Source organism: Cebus imitator, unplaced genomic scaffold (assembly GCF_001604975.1).
Source record: "Cebus imitator isolate Cc_AM_T3 unplaced genomic scaffold, Cebus_imitator-1.0 Scaffold603, whole genome shotgun sequence".
In the NCBI taxonomy this organism is placed as follows: domain Eukaryota; kingdom Metazoa; phylum Chordata; class Mammalia; order Primates; family Cebidae; genus Cebus; species Cebus imitator.
In genome coordinates, this window is record NW_016107918.1 from 413,839 (window position 1) to 435,559 (window position 21,721).

General features: G+C 42.7%; 1 protein-coding gene across 7 annotated transcripts in view; it reads right to left on the reverse strand.

Moving 5' to 3' along the window:
* FAT1 (FAT atypical cadherin 1) overlaps positions 1-21,721 on the reverse strand; it is a 142,324-nt gene that overhangs the window by 96,917 nt on the left and 23,686 nt on the right. The gene's annotated exons all lie outside the window — the stretch shown is intronic.

Here is a 21,721-nt window from a genome sequence, read left to right on the forward strand (position 1 = left end):
CAAGCTCAACAGGAGTCACTGTTAGAATATGTCATGATTACCATATAAAAGGAAAGCAGAATAGTTTGTCCTCAGTCACCAAATATATAAAATTATTAGTTGTCACACAGAAGAGATAAGGGACATTGGATGATCTCCTTACGCAATGGCTGGGAAGAAAACCTAGGTTCCCACCCAGATTCAGGAATATAAATCAGACACCTCCTAAGATTTCTTTGAAAACATTATTCCTTATCTTCTGAATTGCCAAAAGTTGTAAACATTTCTAAAATGATTTTTTTATGAAGTGTATGCATGAAGACAGACTTTTTGGAAATAAAAACATACTCCTGGAAGAAAACAACTGCTTTTCAAGATTTGTTTTTAAAGTAGTTAAAACAGCAATCCCCTTTCAAGAGTCTCCATCCAAAAGAAAGTCTGTTAGCAAAGAGGACAGTGGGTGTGGCGGGGCAGGGACACTGACAGGAGCAGCACGACAGTCAGGGGAGCATCTTCCTTCTTTCCTCCCTGTCATCACTGACGACAAACATCACTGAGGGCTCCAAGGGGGAACCAGGCAGAGAGCTTGGACTGGGATAAAAACTAGCAACGGGACTCCGGGACAGCAGGACAGTCAGCAGCAGGAAGAAAGAAGAGCGTGTGCCACAGAGTCCTGTCCCCGCCTCCCCGCCAGGTTAAGGCAGGGTCACTGCTGTGTAAGGAGCCCTGGGCTGACTGCCCTGGTGTTCCTACCATTCCTCCACCTTCAGCCACAGCCCACAGCCTCGCGCCCACCTTACCTACCTCATCTCAGACCTTCTGCCACATGCAAGCCTGTGCTTCGGGGCTACTGTCACTCTCTCTGATTAAAAATGGCCTTCCAATAGTCGGCTCTTCGTTCCTGTCATTCAGGTGGCCACTCCATCCAAGGAGGTCACGCACACCTGCAAAACTCCGCTGCCACGTTGCCCTGGCTCCTCCACAGCACGGCTCGGCCGAAACTGGGCGTGCTTTTCTCCTCGTCTCCACGCTGCCTCGCGGCCCCTCTCCAGAAGGAAAGCTCCGAGCAGGGCACGGCACCGTCTACCTCGCGAGCTGTGAAGTCCTGGGCACCTAGAGCAGGTCCGGGCATTCTAGAGGCAGTCAATAAATGTCAACAGCCAAGTGACTGAAGGCATGGAAGGGCATTCACCGAAGCCTTCTTTCACCCTCTGAAGTCTTGCCTCTGTGAAATTCTCCTACATTTCACTTTCAAAGGCCACTGGTGATTTCTCCAAAGCCTTTTTCCCTCTGGGACCTGCAGCAGGACTTGCAACCGCTGACCTGCAGTCCCTTGGGGCAGGCACCCTCGCCATTCTTCTCCCTCCCACTCATTTCTCCACAGCTCCTCCTACACCAGTCCAACGACTTCTCCCCATGGTCACGGGCCCATCAAGGACCATCAGAACAGACAGCTTCATTCTACTACCTCTGGAGTTACTAAACCTCTCAGGTATCAAACATCCCTATGAAAATCGTCAAAGTGCCGTCAGAATGGACAGCTTCATTCTACTATCTCTGGAGTTACTAAACCTCTCAGGTATCAGGGATCCCTGTGAAAATCATAAAAGTGGCTAAATTCACTCAGTGACCCCTCCAAAAATCTTCAGAGGGAATTTTTTTTATTCACAAAATATTGCATGTAATATTTAACAAAACTGAGCTTTTCAGCTATTTTTCAATAGTTACAGAACAGTAAGATTGCCACTTCATTAAATCCACCAAGCCAACACACAGGCACTACGTAATTCACTTATGCAAACAACTGCATACGTAAATTAACAGTTCAGATAGAACGAGAAACATATGCTTTCCTTCTTAAGAAAATAAGCCAGGATTTCTCTTGTTTACTGAAGAATGTATTAAATCTGTGAGAAATTCTTCAATTACATAGGAGTCTTAACTACCAACTCAATTAGGTCATGATGAGTGACGCATATCTGACAATACTAAACTACATTCTCTGGTTTTTTAATTGTGTCCATCTAGAGTGAATCTCGTCTCCAATTATAACTATATCCCATCCCAGATGAAGGATCCACCGCACAGTTACATGAGTGCTTCTGTGCCGGACCCTGGGGAGTCAGTGCTTTGGAAAGGCCAGGACGTCCAGGAGCTGCAAGGGGGTGAATCACTCTTGCCGATTTCCCGCCGGCTCTCATAGGAGACTTATTAGAGCCATGAACTGCGCTAGTCCTGGGATGCACCTGCCTCCCACACCTGAACACGACTCGTGCACTGACGCTCAGCCCATTTTCAACAGAATGAAACAGCCACGGCATTTCTTTAGGAAACTTTAAATAATTACCACGTATTTTCCAAAGCAACCAACATTCCTCTCACAAGTGAATGACTGTCTCTTAATCACTAACTTTGGGGATAACAGGAAAAAAGAAAAACAAAAAAACCCAAACTCCCTTTACCCCAGCAGTATTAAGGCACCACAGTGAAACACTTTCAGACACATAATACAAACAGGGTAAAAATCTCTTTTCTTTCCTTTTTTGAGATGGAGTCTCCCCGTCACCCGGGCTGGAGTGCAATGGCACAATCTCGACTCACAGCAACCTCACCCTCCCGGGTTCAAGCGATTCCCCTGCCTCAGCCTCCCGAGTGGCTGGGGTTACAGGCACCAGCCTCCACGCCCGGCTAATTTTTTGTATCTTTAGTAGAGATGGAGTTTCACCATGTTGGCCAGGCTGGTCTTGAACTCCTGACCTCATGATCCATCCGCCTTGGCCTCCCAAAATGCTGGGATTACAGGCGAGAGCCACCACACCCGGCCTGGAAACTTTAAATGATTGTCCTGTATTTTCCAAAGCAACTATCATTCCTATCACAAGTAAATGACTGTATGTTGATAACTAACTTTGGGGATAACAAGGGGAAAAAAAAGGCCAACTCCCTTTACCCCACCAGTATGAAGGCAGCACAGTGAAACACTTTCAGACACATAATACAAGCAGGTAGCAATTGTTTTTAATTTAGCAAATTTAAACAAAAAGGGTAACCTCTGGGTAGGGTTAACACATCAAACAGAGGAGGTGTGGCTTTCGTCTGCTGCTCTGTGTTTAGTTTTGACTAGCTGCAAATGTCCATCTCTTACTATTTTGGCAACTCCTTTTATGTCCACAAGCAAGTCATGAATTCAGGAAGTAAGCAGGCAAGTCCCATTTGTGCATGAAACCTTACCCGAAGGAAGAAAGTCGGCCAGCGCCCTCGCTAATCCCTTGGGCAAGAAAGGTAAAGTATCCAGCCCCAGTCTCAAAGCTGGAATGACAGGAGCAGCCAGGAGCGCACATTCCTGCCTTATCTGGCGTTACTTTGATTCACCTCACCTTTCTTTCATGACAGGAAGGGGACGCCAAGGGCATGATACCAAGATCAAACAACGCATTCCAGAAAGGCAGAGGCTCTTCTCACAGGGCAAGGAAGAATAAGCCTTGCATTTCATGAATGAATAAGCGGTGATGAAGCATTTCTGTGTCCTTAAATACAATTTCAAATAGCTGATCGCATACAGAACTGCAGAGAACGTGAAAGGACCACTTCGATGAGAGCAACTTAGCCAAACTCCCCTGTTTTCCAGTAAGACCATAAAATACAGGAAGGTTCAAAACTCCTACCTCAAATGAAACATCATCACTAAGATTTTCTAAAATTCACAGCAGATTTTTTAACCAGCATATATGCCCTGGGATTGCTTTAGTGTTTCTGATTACATTCCTCGGGTAAGGATTATGCAGTCAGTATTTTTTGACGCTACTTAACTTTTCCTTTGAATTATCTCAAAGGTTCCTTTAAGAACTTCTCGAAGCACTTTAACCACCGGTTATTTTCAACCTGCATAATGCTTTCTATATACGATATTCTATAATTAAAACGTAACTCTGATCTCTATATCACCAACGTACATTGGGTTACTGTAAAAGACAGTTAAGACATCTGTAAGAGACGCGTATTCCCTTCGACTGAGGTGAGCACTGTTCTCTCTATTAAAAAAGGGAACACTGGCAGGTCCTGAGCTTTACTCTGTTTGGTAGGTTGCACATAACATTACTCATGTGTAGATGAGTCCGTCTGTCTCTAACTGTAAGCACCCAGGTTGTGAGAATCTGCCATAAAGAAATATACCTTCCCTCAGTTAAACTCTCTACACCAAAGTAAATTCATCAACCTCAGATTCCTACTCTACATTCTTTGACTCTGACTCACTGATGACAATCCTGGAAGCTGGAACTCAAATGCCTACGGGCAGTTCGCAAATAAAGGCCTGAAGAACTGTAATCAACCAACTGTTGCATTAAAACAGACAACTACTGTCTGGTTTAGAAAAATAATGGATTTCTTACTTCCAGATGATTAAAGATGCATCCATTTGGTACTGCTGCCTTTAGAATGAGTTCCCCATGGTGCAGGAAGGCAGAAAGTTTGTGCACCATAATTACTTGTGAATTTTCATCCACCCACCCCCAAATTCTGAAGAAAACACTTAGGGATTTTTTTGCCCTGCATTCTTCCTCCACATTCACCATTTTATTGGTAATTACAGACTGTATATTGCAGTTTTCATGAGTCACCAGAATTATGTTTAAGTATGTACCACGAAACTAATGAAGAATAAAATATTTGTCAATATTTGAATGAGTGTTCTTTTTTCCAAGGACTCAATGAAATCACCTCGGCATAATTAAATCAATATAGTAATCTCGTGACATCTGGGCCTGATCTGTTGAAACGCAACCCTCTGCCTCAATTACAAATCTCATTTAATATTTAATTCTTGAATCTATTGCCTAAACTGACCAACTTTAAACTTGTTTACTTATCACTTTGTGTTTTTTTAAATTGTTCTTTTCCCAACTGCACTGTGAGCAGAACCCTGTGCCTTTTATCTGCCTCATACTCTTTTCCAAGTTCTTAATATGAATTAATAGCTGCAAAGAACTGTTTATTGCCTACTATCACATCCTTGAGAACCTGTTCTCAGGCAATCCCATAAAACAGTCTGTCTGTTTGGCTCCAATCACTACACTGCTGATTATACACTAACCATGGACACAGGTGAGTGAATTAATTCACAGGGACACTTGGGAAGGAAAGGAGAACTGACATCCTTGGTTTCAACAGCAAAATTACATTTTTTAATTTGACAAGTCTGATAGCAGCCAACACAAAAATTCAACTACTTATGATTTTATGGAGTAAGCAGCGTCTAGCCAATGAAATGAAAAGTGAAAGCACATTTTATAGTCTGTACATCCCCCATTAACCTTTATCTGGCATGCAAGAGACACTTTTTAAAAAAATAATTACTGTAAAGAAATAAGCCTCCGTATGCAATGGGGACAAAGACCTAGAAAAAGCAAGTTAAATCAGAGACGGCGATCCCAAACAGCTGGTTATAAAAACCAGAATTTTTAAACACACAACCAGAACTACAGCCACAAAAGTAACAACCACTAATAAATCTGGCATCATTTTGGTTTTTGTTTCTAAATCCAAATATTCAGTGACAGCAAGAATGCAGAGACATGGGCACTCAACAAACTGCTGATGGGATGTTTATTTCTCATAAAAAAAACAGTTTTTAAGAATTTCATTGCCTTTCACCCAGCAATTTCACTTCCTGTTATTTATGCTAAGGCAACAGAGATACACACAAACAAGGAAATTAAATGTTCAAAAACTGAGTATTACTATACAAACAGGCTGAGTGTCCCAAATCAAAACATCTGAAATGCTCCAAAACCTGAAAACTTTTGAGCACCAACGTGACGCACTGGACACCGTGGACTTCAGCTTTCTGGATTCTGGATGCTCAACCGGGATAATGCAAATATCTCAAAATCCAAAGAAATCCCAAACATTTCTGGTCCCAAGTATTTCACATAAAGATGCTCAACTTCTATTAGTTTGCCTCTGTGCTGGCACTCCATATTACTCCATACGGATTAATATTACTCCATATTACTCCATAAAATCGGATTCTTTAAGAATACTTACCAACCAGAAAATGTTCTGGATATATAAAAAAGTAGTCAACAAAATAACACATTCAGGGTATGTTTTATATTCACCATTTTTATAAATCCAGTACCTGGAGCTGGGAAAATATGTTTGTGTGTGTACACACGAGTTAGGGAAAAGTTCACCAGTTCCAGGCAGCAGAATTTTGGTCGTGTTTTCTCCTTTACAGTAGTCTGCATTTTCCCAGGCCTCTCTAATGACTACATACTGCTTTTTTATTGGAAATAAAGGTCTTTTTTTTTAATGAGGGGAGCTCGCTAATTCTGTCCAAAAGCTAAGGAGAGTCTCAAAGCTTCAAAAAAAAGCCAACACTATGTAATCATTTCCCAATTCACTTTTCATGACCTTAACTGGGACTTCTAAAGCCAAGCAGATGCCCCAGCAGGAAATAAATTTGCAACTCAACAGATGCACCCACAGAGACAGGGCAAGATGCACCTTCAGTGGCTTTGGCAATAATTTCCTTTCATTATTCCTTGGGTCTCCAATGCTTTTTAACTCAAAGAGAAGCCTGTAGAAGTAGATAGGTCCTTAATATGTATCTGCTCCCTGAACTGATTCCTGTTCATAAGGTAATGACAAGACCCTACGTGGTCCTTTCACAGGGCCTTTAGCAAATCCCCAGCAGTGAGATGGCCCCAGGGCAGCTCTGTTTTCTGCAGACCATGCTGTGACCTAATCAATAGGGTTCCAAGCAAGACAATTCTTACATTCAACAGCTCTGAAGAAATGAAGGAGGACGGAATTCAAGCTTTATTGAGGAATTCCATTTACCTGTCACAGTGACGGTTCACCCAGCAGGAGTTTAAAAAAAAAAAAAAAAAAAAAGCCACACCCTTCAGCTGCTGCAGCAGACTTTCCAGCCAGCGGCCAGCACAAAATAAACATATTTACTTAAACTTCTGTCACAACTCTTGATGTGAAACTGATGAAGCCCAAATGAAACAGGTAGATTTGTGAGATACAAAGGTAGCAATGACAATGCAGCGTAGCAGGCTTTAATAGTCTGTGTTCACTTAAATCCAACGACATGAAAAGTATCCTAACAAATAAATATAAAGAAAAAAAATCACCCCAGCGTGCAGATCCCAAAATTTACATGGAAAATTTTCTAAACCTGAAAATGACCTTTTTAACTCTGAAAAGAATAAACAGACCATTGAAACAACAGAAAGGTCAAGTTTTCAAAAAGAAACTACTTTTCAAAAAGAAGTGTGAAAGTTTGGTTTTGAATTAATTATACATGTTGGCAATTTTGGAAGCCCACAGGAACTTTACAGTTAATTAATAAAGATTTCACACTTCACTTGGAAATGACAGACCTGATCTAAATAAATCTTTTGGAAAATCACTCTGTAAAATACCACTTTAAGATGTCATATATTTTCACATAAAGATTTGTATCTTGTACATCAAATCAAATTAGAATTATGCTACCAATCCAAATTATGTCCCTCCAAAAGCTATTTAAATGAGGCAACTTCAATGACAAATGCTTAATCCTCAAAAAGACACAGGATTTACTTAGAATTTTACAAAAGCTATTACTGGACATTTTTTTTTTTCTTTTTGTATTCACATCCAATGACCTATCATGGACAATTTTTAATTGAAAACAAAGTTCTGATTTGAAATTAACTTCTGGGATGTTTTTCCACATTAATTAACACAAAGCAAGAGAGAGTCCAAGTCAAAAGATGCAAAATGAGCTCAGACACTCACTTAACATCACGAGAATTGCTTCACTGTAACATTTTTAAAGCCATGCCAGGATCTAGGCCACCAGCCTCTTCAACAAATAAATTTTCAGCAACACCAGCATAATAGGCTTTTAATGTCCTCACTGAATGCCCTTAGCCCAGGGTATCTGGCACCCACCCACACTAGGCTAATTCAACACAGAACTACTTAACTCTTCCGCCTCCTCTCCCATGGGACGTACACATGCACCACCCCATTAGACCTCGAATATCAGCTCACCTGGGCGACCGAGCCTTGCTTTTTTGGTGGTGATCTCTTAATATCCACAGGAAAACTAACGCACCCTGTGACTTTTTTGTTTGTTTGAGACGGAGTCTCTGTGGTCATCCCGGCTGGAGTGCAGTGGCGTGAGATCTCGGCTCACTGCAACCTTTGCCTCCTGGGTTCAAGCAATTCTCCTGCCTCAGCCTCCTGAGTAGCTGGGATTACAGGTACCTACCACCACACCCAGATAATTTTTGTATTTTTAGTAGAGATGGGGCTTCACCACGTTGGTCAGGCTGGTCTCAAACTCCTGACCTAACGATCCACCTGCCCTGGCCTCCCGAAGTGCTGGGATTACAGGGGTGAGACACCACAGCCGGCTTCTGACCCTTTAAAACGACTACCGCGGTCACCAGCCCTTTAGAAGATCTCCTATCTATCTACTTTTTCCCATCACCTAAATGAAGGGAAAGAGTAGCTTTCTTACCATTTTTTTCCCTCGGGTTTTAGTAGCCTCTTCCTCTTACTATTCAGCGACATTTTCCCTAGCTCTAAGGATAGCTATAAATACCAAAAAACATGCTACTGCATTGCTTTATAGAAAAGTGCAGTAGAATTCAAAGGTCCATTTCTCTAAAACATTTTAAAAGAAAAGCAAATACTTGAGACCATGGAGATACATTATACTTGTTAGGCATGAAGCAGGTATCTCAATTACTATTTATTAGAATGCTGGTAATTTCAGGAGAGTTGAGGAAGTGAAAACAATCAGAAACAAAACCGTCCCCACCCACCCCAAAAGATTCCAGGATAGGTAATTTGCAGAAAATTATAACTAATCAAAGTGAATGACTAATCACAGAAGTAGCTCTAGGTCAATTACTTCATGTGTGCCATTCACACAAGAAAGTCTAGTGGCCTACGTGGTGGCTCACGCCTGTAATCCCAGCACTTTGGGAGGCCGAGACAGGTGGATAATTTGAGGTCCAGAGTTCAAGACCAGCCTGACCAACATGGTGGAACTCCATTTGTAATAGAAATACAAAAAAATCAGCTGGGTGAGGTGGCTTGCACCTGTAATTCCAGCTACTTGGGAGGCCAAGGCAGGAGAATCGCTTGAACTCAGGAGGAGAAATCACTTGAACCCAGGACTTGCAGTGAGTGGAGATCGTGCTACTGCGCTCCAGCCTGGGCGACAGAGTAGCCCACTATCCAAATTTAAATTCACAAATATCTTTAAGGTAGTTAAACTCTACATAAATCTCTAAACTTGCTATTAAGCATTTGAAATGGGGCTAGTCCAAACTCAAATACGTTATAATATGAAGTATACACCAATTTAAAGACTTAACACAAAAAATTGAATGTTAAAGGTTTCATTAATATTTATGCTAATTACATGCTGTAATTGTACTTTTTGATATGCTGAACTAAACAAAATATATTATTAAAATTAATATCACCTGTTATATTCTTTTTTATTGTGGCTACTAAAATACGTAAAATTATATATGTAGACAGTACCGTTGAGCAACGCTCCCTTGACCTGTTAAACTAACAGCTTTGATTTAAAAAGAAATAACAGTAAAATGTCATATACTTTCACATAAAGATTTGTATCTTGTACGTCAAATCAAATTAGAATTATGCTACCAATCCAAATTGTGTCCCCCAAAAAGCTATTTAAATGAGGCAACTTCAATGACAAATGTTTAATCCTCAAAAAGACATAGGATTTACTCAGAATTTTACAAACGCTATTACTGGACAGTAAAAAGTGGCAGAAGTTACACATTTGTGTTAATATAAATTGTAAAAATCGGTTCACCTTTCATATATGAGCACCTGCACCTAAAAACACTAAACTCTAGAATATTTCTAATAAGTGGTTTGTTTCATGGTCTACTCTAGGGCATGAACCACTGTGTTTATACCAAGTACACCATGCTGATTTGGTGCCTCTAATGCAGAACCATCTCTAACACCAAAAGAAACAATTTAAGACTATTATTTCCTTAACTAAGATGATCTCCTATACAGTATATTGAAGACTTACTGTTTATGAAAATACAAAATTTTAAGTCACCATCTCTACATTAGGTTTCTAACAAAGTTTGTCAACTAACTTGCTACAGAATCTTCATTTCATGAGAAAAATTTTTGTTAGAAACAAGACCATTCAGCCTGGTGTGACCGGCCTGATGGCTCACATCTGTAATCTCAGCACTTTGGGAGGCCAAGGTAGGAAGATTGCTCGAGACGAGGAGTTCGAGACCAGCCTGGGCAACACAGCAAGACCCCACCTCTACCACAAAATGTGTAAAAATGAGCTGGGTACGGCGGCATGTGCCCACAGTCCCAGCTACTCAGGAGGCTGTGGTGGGAGGATTGCTTAGCCCAGGAGGTCCAGGCTGCAGTGAGTGAGCCCTGATTGTGCCATTGTACTCCAGCCTGAGAAAGTGAGATCCCGTCTCTAAATAAAAATAAAACATTAAAAAACAGAAACAAGACAATTCGTTTTGATATTTAAGGATCACTGAACCTTTCTACCAGGAATAAACAATAAATGGACATGCTTTACAGTGGCTACTTACTATTTTTTTAACCTATAATAATCATTTTTTTAAGCAATTACCATGGCATTTATTGTCAAAAAGCTTCACAGTTTCATGATCAGAAAATAAAGCAAAATTTCAAGTTTTCCTTATAAAATTTATGAATTTCTGAAAAGATAAAGGATCATTTGCTTTCTAAAAATGTCAGCTTCACCACATGATGTTCCCAAGATCTGACTCCAAAAGCTTCTCAAGGTTTACCATCCATGGTGTCCTTATTGATAACTGAGACCCATCTGTTATTTTCCATCTGAGGCTTCTTCAGCGGTTTATAACGGAGTGAAAGAAGGTGGACTAAGAGCGCCATCATGGATCTTGTCTTTGTAATACACTTGTCAACCTTTAGAAATATTTTATTCTACAAAGAAGTCTTAGTTACTGTCTGGAGCTGGTGGCGCAGAGGAATTAGCTTGTTTATTTCCAGGAGACGCATAAGCTTGCCGTCGTCTTTCAGCTGTTTGGGAAAAGCTTGTACACTGCAGGTAAGCTTTAAACCCTCTGCAGGTTCTTTTTCTAACCTCTTTGAGGAGAAGAATGGCAGCTGGGACTTAATTATTACTTCTCTAAAAATCTCTGTTAAAGGCGGCCACAAGTTTGTTTCCTATATATATGTCAATGTGTTCCAAGACATCCACTCCCAAAATTTCCAAACAGAAGTAATGTCAAAATGCTTAGTGAGTCAATGTGGTCACAAGTTTGGTTCCAACCCTAAGATTTCTATTTCAGCTTACCACAGAGTACTTCCCTATTAGCTGTTGCACATGTCACAGCAATTCTAGTATCAGCTAAATGTGGCATAATATCAAGTGGGACTAAAATACATCTTAGGTTACTTTTAAAACGTTTCCATTTAAGCTGAAGCTTAAGTAGAAGTGCCAGAGGGGTGCAGGAACCCTAAAGATACCAAATCAACACTCCTATCTTCTCTGCTCATCACAGTGTCTATTTCCCCGCCCCCAAAGTCTTCCATGGACTTCCAATTCCATTTCCCCCAGTACTCGGCTCTCTAAGGCACAGCAATAAATAAATGAGATACTTTGTAACAAATTAAGTAGCAAGAAGTGGTGCCAATGGGAAAAACTAGCATCTGCCGGCCCAAGTCTACGTGAAGAACTCCTTCCTGCCTTTCACTCTGAAAGCACAATAACTGGGACTCTCACATTCCCTTGGGGGTAAGGCCTTTGTGACAGAAAATAAAACAGGGAGAAAGAAAATGGAGGCGTGTTGCTTTCCAATCCTTAGACTTCACACATACCCCTGGTATCTCTGCTTAGGTTCCAGCTTAAATGGAAATGTGCTAAAAATAACTTGAAGATACACTGTAATGCCATTACATGTTTGAACAGTATTAAAAACTTACAGTACAGCTGACTATGTAAGACAGAAAAGTTTTAAAACACCATCGATATTTTCACAATTTTCAAAAGCCTATAAATAGTTATGTACATTTAACATTGAGAAGTAATTCCCTCAAAGGGAAACAAAATCAGGTAAAAGTGCCTCTGGCAGAAGGAACGCAAACACAATACTCTGCAACTCCTCTCAGCAAGGTAGCCTGCTTCCCCACCTGGGGCTGATGAACCACCTGCGTCACAGCATGTGGGAGAAGACAGTGGAGCAGTTCTGAGCCTTGGCCCAGAGGATGTGCTGCTTTGCTTGAACTCCCGGAACCCTAGACCACCACGTGAATGAGTCCAGACAGGTGGTCTGACGACAGACCAGGGCCTAGGAGCTCCGGCCCACAGCCAACACCCAGCCAACACCCAGAGGTAGGGCCCTCAAGCTCCACAGCAACTGATCAAACAGGAGTCAGCCCATGGAACACCCAGCTGAGCCCAGCCTAAATCACCCACCCACAGAGCTGTCACCAGTAAGCAGAGGCTGCTCTAAGCTACGAGGTTTTAGGATGGTTTGTTTCCCAACAAAAGGTCAAGTACCATTCTCTGCTATTTCCTTCACAATCCTTTACACAGGCCCAAAGACAATAAAACACTGCAGTTCAGCTCTGGATCTGTCTACACTTACTCCACTAGAGTTTCTCACCTATTTCATCGAACCTAACTGCCACCTCCCCATTCCTTACAAGACTCACCCTCTTCCAAATTCAACCTGCCTCCCATCCAACCACCACCTCCCTGTTCCTCGTAACAATCCGAACTCAACCAACCTCTCATTCCGTTCCTCTACAACACTCACTGCTCCCAAACTCAACCCACCTCCCATCTAACCACCAGCTCCCCGCTCTTCACAACACTCACCACTCCCAAACTCGACCTGCCTCTCATGTAACCTAACCACCAATATCCCCGCCTTCCCCACGGTGCTCACCCTCTCCCAAATTCAACCTGCTTCTCATCTAAACAATTGCCATCTCCCCATTTCTCAAAACAGCCTCTCTGAAACACAACATGTTATGAGCAGATTTTTACTCAAATACACAGTGAACAACTTCCGTTCCTTTCCTCCCTTTAATCATCCTAAAGAGTTACTTTGAAATCAGAATAATGAAGACAACTGAACTAGCTACTGCTGATTTTCTATTTATATGAGCGGAAGGTTTAGAATCAGTTCCTAAGTAGCAAGAAAGTAGACAAAGAACAAATGAGTTTCAAAAAACTTTTACTTAGATATAGTTACTGAAACAAGAAAACTACTTTTAATTTACCTACATATTATTTTCTTAAAATAGTCCAGTCACTAAATTTCCCCCCATTATTCAACCAGGCTTTGAAAGGCTTTGCTTATAAGTATACTGCACCTATCAACAGAAGTAACCAAGACACTTAAAATACAAACAGGCTGGGCACAGTGGCTCTTGCCTATAATCCCAGCACTTTCGGGGGTCGGGGCAGCAGGGTCACCTGAGGGCAGGAGTTCAAGACCAGCCTGGCCAATATGGTGAAACCCCGTCTCTACTAAAAATACAAAAAATTAGCTAGGCATGGTGGCGCGTGCCTGTAATCCCAGCTACTCAGGAGGCTGAGGCAGGAGAATTGCCTGAACCCAGGAGGCGGAGGTTGCAGTGTGCCGAGATCGCGCCATTGCACTCCAGCCTGGGTAACAAGAGCGAAACTCCGTCCCAAAAAAATACAAAAATTAGCCGGTTATGATGGTGGGCGCCGTAATCCCAGCTACTTTGGGAGGCTGAGACAGAAGAATCGCTTGAACCCGGGAGGCGGAGGTTGCAGTGAAAAGAGATCATGCCATTGCACACCAGTCTGGGCAACAGAGCGAGACTGCATCTCAAAACAAAACAAAAATACAAAACAGGCTTTTTCAAAGGACAGATGGGTGTGCTCAATTGAATCCAGAAAACCAACAGTTTCAAAAATACTCTGAATCTCTAAAAGTAATTATTTCCTTAAGTTTTAAGAAATTCATCAATAGTAGTGATACTAACAAGAATAGATTCTACTAATCTGAACATTTTCTAGAGTTCAAGTTTTTGCTGAATAATGGATACTCATCTTTTACACTTAAATTCTTTTCAATCCAGAAGGATGATACAGACAATATCACTACTCTGCAGCCCGAGAACACAATGTGTAACTCAGGTACATTCACCTGGAAAGCCTCAGAATTTAGATACTCAATCTCACAAATGAGGCTGCTTCTAGATAAGGCAACACAGAAATAAGGAATCTGCACTGCTACTAAACGGTTTAATTGTTCTTATTCTTGTAATTTTGGAAGGTATGGAAAAGAGGGTGTCTCAAGTGGAAGAACAGCCTTAACCATGTTAAAAGGAACAAATTTAAAAGGTCTTTCCCAACAATAGTATTTAGGTAAATGTTTCCCTTTAATATTGTTACAATCTATCTCAATTTTAAATTTTACACATTCAGCAAGTGTTGGCTGGTATGCCCGTCTGCCAGGCTCAGCTCCTAAGCAGGTGATACAGATAGGAACAGAGGAATGTTTCGCCCCGCAAGAAGCTTAGATTCAGGTGGAAGTCAAATGACAAAAGCAGATTTTTTAAACATGCTAAAATAATTTTTAATATATACTATATATAAAACACACATATGTATTTTTTTTTTTTTTGAGATGGAGTTTCACTCTTGTCCCTCAGGCTGGAGCGCAGTGGCATAACCTCGGCTCACTGCAATCTCCACCTCCCAGGTTGAAGCAATTCTCCTGCCTCAGCCTCTGGAGCAGATGGGACTACAGGTGTGTGCCACTAAACCCAGCTAATTTTTGTATTTTTGGTAGAGGCAGGGTTTTACTATGTTGGTCAGGCTAGTCTCGAACTCCTGACCTCAGATGATCTGCCCACATCATCCTCCCAAAAGTGATGGGATTGTAGGTGTGAGCCATGGCGCCCGGCCGTAGAACACAGATTTCAAAAACACTGACCTTAAACTCTACACTTTATCCTCTGTAGATCTGATATTTAGTGTGACTTCTTTCCCAGGAGGCAGAGGTTGCGGTGAGCCGAGATGGCGCCACTGCACTCCAGCCTGGGTGACAGAGCGAGACTCTGTCTCAGAAATAAATAAATAAATAAATAAATAAATAAATAATAAAACTTGTATCTGCCAAGGAAACTAACTTTATTATTAGAGGCCTGAGTTTGCTGACAGATTACCTTAAGAAGTAAAGGAATACCAGTGGTGTGACAACAAGGGTGTTCCACGGTAAACTGGTAAAACTAACTAAAGCCTGCCTAGAAAACCGCTTAACTTAAGAAAGAATCCCGATGACCTGCGGACAACATAGTTTGAACTGCACAGGTCCACTTACACATGAATTCTTTTCAACTGAAGGCAGATCAAAAATCCAGTGTTCACAGCACACGAAGCCGCAGCGTCTGTGGAGGGTGGCCTGTAGGACTTCAGTGTGCACAGGTGTGGGTGTGCACTGCGGTGCGGAACGATGCCCGTGTTCGCCGAGGAATGGCTGCGTGCTATTTACTGTATTTTATTCGTGTTGTATACCTCAACGGGGAGGCACAACATCTGATCAAACAGGTGTGTAAACAACGAGAGGTTATTTCACTTGGAAACAGCCTTGAATGACAGTTTCTCCTAAATCATTTCAGGCACATGTACAAATACATAGAAGAGCGATCTGTCCATTGTAAAGGTTCATCTAGCTCATTTATAATAATTTCTATACAGCAGGTTATATTTCTGTATTAGATTTAGCAGCATATAATGTATGTGCAAATCCTTGCAGGTTGTAAGGCATCACTACCACCATTGATAATGGTGATAAGGATAATTATCACCACTATCCTTACCCGCTGGTCCTCCTTCATGAGAACTGTGAGGAGTGACCACTCTGGAACCTCTAGCACAGAGGACCTCAAACCCAGGCATCCAAGAACACGGGCGGTCCATGAACACAGGTTCCGCACTTCACTGAAACCCGTGGTATTGAACCAACTCACTGTCTCTCTGAAGAAAGAATATACAACTTTCAACAGATCCTCAACATTTCCAAGAGGCCAAAACCATTAAGAGCCACTGTTTCGGAGGCCTCCAAACAGGTGTCCAGGGTGGCAGAAAAGAAGCTTCGCTCACCTTCACAACTACAATTACGCTACATTACAAACTATTTGCTCAGAGAACAAGCGAGGGCCACTTAGTGCTCCATGAGCCACGATGCTCAGAAGGGGGCAGAGAGAGGATCACGCTGGACTTGTCCTTGAGTCTTATGGAGACAAATCTAAGTCACAGACGAGCCGCACACTGAGTCAGGCTACAACAGAAGGACATAGAGCGTGCCCCCTCAGCAAAGAAAAGCAAAGATGACCTGGCTCTAAGAAAACGTTTCCCAGGAGAGCCCACGACGGCTTAGCAGGCCACCCCAGCACTATTCACTGAGCGCCTGTGACATAATCCAAGCATTAAAAGACTTGGAAGGCACCCACAAAGAGCTGACAGACGAGAGGAAAAGAGCGTGTAAATGTGTAGATGAACAATGATACTAGAGTCACACTGCAATAATATTTTTAAGCACACAGAAGGAAAGAATTAGCTCCATGTAATGAAGAGGGCTTGTCAAGAAAGCTTTATTAAGCAGAGTTACGAGAGATAATACAAGCTGACCAAAGCGTGCCCAAAGGCAGGTAGACAGAAATCCAAGAGGCGCTGAGGGGGTCGAGGGGTGCACGGGGCAGGGGCTCAAGCACCAGGGCTGCGCAGGAGCCAGTGAGGGAGCACGGCTGAGGATAACTGGGAGAGCAGGGCTGCCAGCTGGGGCAATGCCAAGGAGAGACAGGGCTCTGTGCAACGGGAGACAGGGAAATGGGTTACGGAGGGTTCTGTGACAGACGGAACACCTCGGCTCAAGGATCATGTCTGTATTATTAGAATGCCTTCTAAGGCATCACACTTTAAACACATTCATTTGCACTGCACTGCTTTTTTTAAAAAATGCAACAGAGTATTTCAAAATTCAGTATCCACTGGCACTGCACTTTTTTAAAAAATGCAACAGACTATTTCAAAATCCAACAGCACAAAGTTGGGTGTGCATTATAATTTCCAACACTGAGCACAGACATGAACTACATGAACAGAGTATAACACCAGCTAATTTTACTAACGATTGTGACAATCTAATGAGCTGGGCAGTCACGTAAAGAGCAAGACAGTCTATGTGAAGAGCTTGAAACAGGGCTTGCACACAGCAAGTACTCACTAAATGTTAACTATAATTACATACTGATGACAAGTAAGCAGAAAAAGCTTACCAGTGGTAAGAATATGGTTAAATTAACACAAACTAGAAGGAAGTCTTTAGAAAGCATGTAAATAGCTGAGTAACTTTTATTTTTTAAAACACCAATTGGTTTAAAACTAAAAAGACTGTATTAGCAGACTCTCCCCAGCATGAAATAAGTAAGACATTCTAAAGAATCCCATTCAACAGGTTGAGCCACTTGGAGACCCAGCAATGGAACAAGTTCAGTATGATATCAGATATTCTAAGGAGATACGGGATCGCTTAACTGGCCAGGCAAGTTAATTGATAAGCCTGGCCCTTGAAGTGTACATGTGAATAGTTTCCTAGACTTACTATCACTGCTGTGAAACTGGAGAACTGCCAATTCAACAAGTCCAGGCATGTGTCCTTGAACGGCCATCTTTCCAAGTCCATTTATTCCTAGTAACAAAGACATAAAAGATTGTGCTTCGTGGCACTCTGTCTTGTATGGCAAGCATGCGCTATTTATAACCCACATGGTCTGCTGTTTAAAAAGAAAAATGCCATCAAGGTAACTGCAAAACACAGTACACAGAACACACACTAATAAACAAAAACCTGACAAATCCAGCCCTAGGAACTGAAATAATCCAAAAAGTAAAAAAAAAAAGGGAACCAAATGATAAGAAAAACTCCAACGTTTAAACGAACACCTAACGTTTAAAATCTGTTCAATTTTCATAGCTGTACATGGCAGGTAATATGGAAAGAAGAGACCAGATATTAAGTGAACATTAAACCACTACACACAGGCCATCCAACCAATCACGAACACCCAATCCTCAAACATCCTTAGATCACAGCACACTTCCCTGGCGAAGGGACGGCGAGTACGCTCGCTCTGGTTTTCTCACCGTGCCCCAGACGGCAGGAGGACAGCTGCTGCTGCCCAGGCACCACGGAGGACAATGCACGAGGTCGATGACCTCACGGAACTCGACTCCGAGGGAGGTACGAATCAGGTTAGCTTCGGCTGTGCGGGCGTGACGCTGCCTCTGGAGGTTAGCTGGGACCCTACCCACCACCTAAAACCCGGCTGCCACTACGAAAGCCTTCACACAACTAACCACCTGTCCACTTCAGACAGGCAGCATTTTTACTGATGATTAAGAAGAAAAAGCTTACCAGTGGTAAGAATACAGTTAAATCATCACATACTTTTTAATTTGTGTTTGCACTCATACTTTCATGATTGCAAACGCAAACAGGACATCTGTGCACCTGCCAGCACTCGGCTGGATGCACCCACACCTTCGCTCGAATGATCTTGTTTAATGCCGCCGCAATGGAATTCAAAATCCTGTCCTCCTAATTGTGCTGAATAGCAACATGTCATTCAGAGTAAAAAATGTTGGAAAATTCTTCCATTCAATACTCCTTTAGCACCAAGCCTCGAATCTAGGATTCAATTCTCCAGCCCGGCCTAACCCAGCTTAGCACAGAAACCCACTTAACTAGTGGTTTTTGAATAGGCTCCCTTACAGCATCTGTAGATCACTCTTGAAAGAGAGGAGCTGGGCCTGGTGGCTGACACCTGTAATCCCAGGACTTTGAGAGGCCTAGGTGGATCACAAGATCAGGAGTTCGAGACCAGCCTGGCCAAGATGATGAAACCCCGTCTCTACTAAAAATACAAAAAATTAGCCTGGTGTGGTGGCAGGCGCCTGCAATCCCAGCTACTCGGAAGGCTGAGGCGGAGAACTGCTTGAACCCAGGAGGTGGAGGATGCAGGGGGCCAAGATCGTGCCACTGCACTCCGGCCTGAGCAACAGAGTGAGATTCCATCTCAAAAAAAGGAAAAGAAAGAAAGAAAGAGAGAGAGAGTGAGAGTAAGCAGCACCCAGGAAGTTGTGGGCAAATTGCTTAACCTGTCATACACATTTCCTCCTGTCATGCAGCGGTAGCAGAGTCCACCTGGTGGTTGTGCGAATTAAATGGACTGGCACACACAGCATGCTGGGCACAGTACCCGGCCGTGACGTTCAGTGTCCGGGTTATTACTACACTGACGCTCATCACCAGTGTCATTACTACTGAGCATGAGGACAAAGCGAGCCTGTCTGACATAAGCTGTTTCCACCCCACACCTCCGGGTCCTGGCCCCTGCATACGGCTAAGAATTACATCCCAGCCCTGTACAGCATCGTCACACGCTGCTCCATGACACGGAAGGCCTGGAGTCACAATCCCGAGTTCTACATCCCAGGGCCTTCCTGGACTGGACTTGCTCAGTCAGTAGTTAAAGCATCGACGTGTAAAATATAATACAAATAACTGAAAAAAGGCTTAGTCTCTGCTTTCTTTAAGGGAATTTCCTTAGAATTTCTACTAGATCCGATTTCCACCTTAAAATCTTCCTGCTTCAAAGAAGGATCCCTTCCCTGGTAGAAATTATTACCATGCCCTGCCTTGACTCAGAATCACACACACACACACACGTTTATCATCCTAGAACACAGCAACAGCACATTCTGGTAACACCCTTTCTGCCAAAACGCAACTTTCGGTCTCCCTGTGGCTGGGAAGTAAGTTTCTTTTCTCTTAAGCTTTCCTAGGAAGAGAACAAAAAGAGCAAAGGGGACAGCAGCTGCTGCCACTTCAGGGAGGAGCTGGCAACACAAAAGCCCTTTCACCAGCACATTTTTTAACTCCCTACCCAGGCCTCCCACCAGTCTCTATGGAAGTTCCTGCTGCCAGGAATTCTAGCCCCCAGCTCCCACAGCGGTATCGGGTCCCACCACGGCCGGCCAGGCTTCCAGCGGCCGCCAGCTCTCAGCCACTTGCAGACCCTTTAGTCAGGATCCCCAGCCATCAGCCTCCTCCACATTCTATCTCCTGTCACAAGGTGACATGCAGCAGGAGCAGGGGTCCCAGGATATATGTAAATCAGAAAAAGGGTTCACTTGAATGAATAATAAATAGTTGAAATATTCAGAGTTCTGCAGAACCACACAGCGGCTCCGGAAACATTTTCCCTGACTGAGGTCAGCAATCAGGCTAGCCCGGGCCGGAATGCCCTTCTGCTTGCACTGAAGACACGCACTCACCTTGCATCCAGAGCCAACCTCCAAGCAGGTGACACAGGAAGGGCGCGCCGACAAGAAAAATGTCCTCGTCTCCCCTCCCGGATTTCATGAATGCTGACCTACCTTGTGACAACAGCTGTACTTCCGTATTAATTCACTTCCGGTCTTTTCATCAAAACGTAAATTTCAATTCTGAAACCAGGATTGGGATTCTAAAAGTAACACGGCACTAATATGTTTAGAAATCTGCTCTTATCTTAACGAAAAACATGGTCTCCCAAATAAGTAGAGTCAGAAGGGGAAACACTCTTCCTGGGCTGGTTTGAATTCTAACAGCCAAAAATGGAACCAAACGACTCCAGACTGCAGGTGACACACATTTCAGGGCATCCTGTACACAATACACACAGCAGAGAACAGACAACACCCCTTCAACACAAACTTTTTTTAACAGCTGCTACAAAATCTTCTGGCCAGGCGTTTTTCTGGACATTACCTTACTTTTAAATATTAACAAAAAGCTGCAGCATTTTCTTGGTGCTCAAGTAATAATTAGCTTGGTAAGTACCCATCAGCTACAAACACTAAGTCGATATTATTCCACACCCCCACGGGAGCGATGCTCCAGGTTCTATTCTGCTTAAATTCCAGGAAAACTTGTTGAAGCTTCCAAGACAACAGAGAATGCAGCTGAGGTACAAAAGGCAGCTGGATGCTGAGAAGCATGTCCAGCAAACCAAACCCTGAGTGTGAAATCACACATGCTTCAAAGGTATTTACTCCTCTAAACATTTTTGTTAAATCTGCTTTATAATCCTCACTGTAGATCTTACAGAGAGCAATTTGAGGAGGAGAATCTTAATTAGAGCTCTGGAGACTGACTCTCTAAAGACCGACTCCCCAAATAATTTCCAAATGTCACATGAAAGGGCAGTCATGTGGCATGGATCTGTGAGGACGGTTCGACACCCAGAAGCCTCTCCAGGAAGGCAGATGATACAGCCAGACCTGCAGGAGCCCCCGCCAGCCATCCTCTCTCTGCCATTACACTTTCTCTCGCTGCAAAGCCATTTGCAAAACATGTACAAAACACAGGGCAGGACTGTCCATTTGGTGACAGGTTTTAGGTAGCCACAGAATTTCTGCTTCTACAAAAACAGAAAACTACTTTTCAGGGGATGTTTCCAATTTAACCAGATTTGAAACGAAGAAAAGGAAAGCTCTTAAAATAGAACTAAATTCAGCTTGCTGGATAGGTTCTCTGTTCTGTGAAAAGTATATAAATGATATACATATTGGACAAGGTTGAAATAGGTAAAGCATGACAAAAATTTGCTTATAGGCAGGGCACAG